General features: G+C 51.8%; 1 non-coding gene across 1 annotated transcript; it reads right to left on the bottom strand.

The window, feature by feature from the left end:
* Positions 1-253: 253 nt before the first annotated feature.
* Positions 254-379, bottom strand: LOC126940060 (U6atac minor spliceosomal RNA). Its single transcript, XR_007720583.1, has one exon. It is a non-coding gene; the product is annotated as a U6atac minor spliceosomal RNA (small nuclear RNA).
* Between the last annotated feature and the right edge of the window lie 2390 nt (positions 380-2769).

Here is a 2769-nt window from a genome sequence, read left to right on the forward strand (position 1 = left end):
GTATGGTCTCTGCTCACTGAAACCTCTGCCTCCTGGGTTCAAGTGATTCTCCTGCCTCAGTGGGATTACAGGCATGCACCACCGTGCCCTGCTAATTTTTTGCATTTTTAGTAGAGATGGTGTTTTACCATGTTGCCAGGCTGGTCTTGAACTCTTGGCCTCAAGTGATCCCCTCACCTTGACCTCCCAAAGTACTGTGATTACAGGCATGAAATACCACGCCCTGTCTTAAATTATTATTTTAAATTAAAAAAAAAAAAGATGTTTAGATGCCATGATGTAGGTGGCAGTGCCTTAACCGTGTGTGTGTTGTCAGGCCCAAGAGCCTCTTCCATCCTTGTCAAGGGGAGTGCTAACCTTCTCTCTTTTCATACAACCTGGCTCTCTTATTTTGTATCTGTATGTATATACATGTTGGTTGAAACTGGTGCAGGGTGATTGAGACTTGGGCTTGTGGGTCTGGTAGGTTCAAGGACTAACTGCATCGCTTGGGAGCATGGGGCCTCGGGCAAGTTACTTAATCCACTGGGAACAGGAGCATTGTAATCACGAGACGGGGATACTGTCTGGGATTCCCATCCCCTATCTGAGTCTCAGTCCTCTCAGTTTCTGTGGTTTGACGACTGTGTGCTAGGGGCTGGGCCAGGCAGATGCTGGGGTGTCCGTCAGTAAGATGGGCACGGTCCCTCGCTGCCTGCTCTGATTTTTGCCCCAGCTCTGAGAGCAGATTAATGGTATTGTAAGTCCTCATTGTATGGTTGAAGTCGCGACTCAGAGGGGAAGAGACCCTCCCAGAGTCTCCCAGCTTGCCTCGGTACCACAGGAGCAGGGCCCCCAGCCTTCCGGGTACAGCCTCCCAGGTTGGAAGCTGGCAAGCTGGGGCTGTAGAACAGGAGGTGGCTGGGCCTGGATTCGCTGGCACCGAGTCCTTAAAGGAACCCTGGGTAGCAGATGTGGCTGCCTTGCACATCTGCTCAGCAGTGCATCACTCCTAAAGGCCCAAAGACTTTTGGTCCTGACACTGAGCACGTTTCAGAAAAGGTCCCAGGGAAGACATTTGAATTGCCACAGCTGCTCAAGGCTTGCTCCCTCACTCATGCCGTGGGCAAGCTAAACATCCTCTAGTAGGACCAGTCAAGCAGGGCACAAAATGGAAGGGGGGGTGAGGGGGACGAGAAAAGAATGATATTCCAAAAAATGCTGCAGAGTAATCATCGTGGGGGGGAAAAATCAGAATTTCTTGGGACTTAGACTTTTTCATGGCTCAGTGGTGTTTTTCTTTAGAATTTAGGACTGGAGGTAGGGATAGACCATAATCTTTTCAATGCTCAAGAGCCTTCAGCAGGCCTCACTGGCTCTGGGCAGGGGGCAGGGCTTACAGGACCCAGAGCAGGTGACATCTTACCCACTGTGGGTGCTTCCTCCCTCCTCCCTTTGGCACAGGCTGAGGAATTTTGAAATCACCTCATAGCCAGACCCCTTGCATTTGCTGCCCAGGAGAACGGAGCAAGGAGGTGCCATGTGGAAAGCCCCGCTGTCTGATTTTCCTCTGAGCTTGTCACTGCAGCCTGAGAGCCCCCTTCTCTGTCAAGTGGGTGACTGGACTGAATACACCAGACCCCCTTTGGCATTCTTCTAAGATCCTGAGGAGGAGGAGCCGAGGAGGGCACGGGGTGGAGCCTGGGGCTGTGGTTTGGAGGATGGGAGGGCTGGGTGAGGGATTTGGAGATTGCAGCTGGGAAATTTGGATCAGCCTGTGAAGACTTTGTGGTTCATTCTCATGAAACTCGCTTCCTCTCACTGGATTTCTGCCCTGGGGGACGTGGGGTTCAAGTGAAAACACTGGGTTTTCCTTCTTGGTGACTGAGGCTTAAATTCTGGTCTCCCAGGCAAACATTTAAGAAATAACTCTCTTTTCTCTCCTTGTCCATTGTAAAACAAACCCTTTTTTCCCCCCATGTCTCCCACCCCCCTGAAAAGAATTAGATTGCATTGCTGCTTGCTAGCTGGTAGCACCTGGCTTTCCAGCAGGCTGGTTGAAAACAGAAAATGCTTCTCTGCTTAAGACAGGGAAAGGGCGTGGGCTGTGGCATCAGAAACCTGGCTCTCCTGTAGACTAGCGGGGTTGGGCCAGGGACGTCTTCCCAAGACTCAGTATCCCTGTCTGTGATAATACGTACCTTCTTCTCAGGGCATTATAAGGACTGAACAAGAATGTCTGTGTGAAACACCGGGCGCGTGGTCGGGGGTGGTACATGGTAGTTCTTCCCGGGTGACAATGTTCATCCCAGGGCCCATGGGACAATGAGGTCAAAGAAGGACTACGTGAGGCTGGTGTGCCTGCTTGCTGGCTTGGTATCTGGGGAGAAGACAGTGGAAGAAGAGCAAATCCTTGCTGTTGGGGTGTGGGGGTGAGTTGTGTGGGTCCTGCCTCTTCAGTGAGACATGCCTACCACTTGGGAGGGGTGTGGGATGGAGGTGGGGGGCCAGGAGTCACAGCCTTTTCCGGGGGTTGGGTTCGTGTGACTACCACTTAAGCCTATCTGAGAGGAGAGGTTAGTGGGAGAGTCAGGGTGAGTTTGTGCTGAGTTCCTTCTTGTCAAACTTGCTTTTGTGGGCTTAAGAACATGGGAAGGGTGGAGAGGGGGCCATATCTTACAAAAGAGAAAGGCTGGGCTCAGTGGCTCACGACTATAATCCCAACACTTTAGGAGGCTTAAGTGGGAGGATCGGTTGAGGCCAGGAGTTCAGACCAGCCTGGCCAAGATA

Source organism: Macaca thibetana, chromosome 16 (assembly GCF_024542745.1).
Source record: "Macaca thibetana thibetana isolate TM-01 chromosome 16, ASM2454274v1, whole genome shotgun sequence".
NCBI lineage: Eukaryota > Metazoa > Chordata > Mammalia > Primates > Cercopithecidae > Macaca > Macaca thibetana.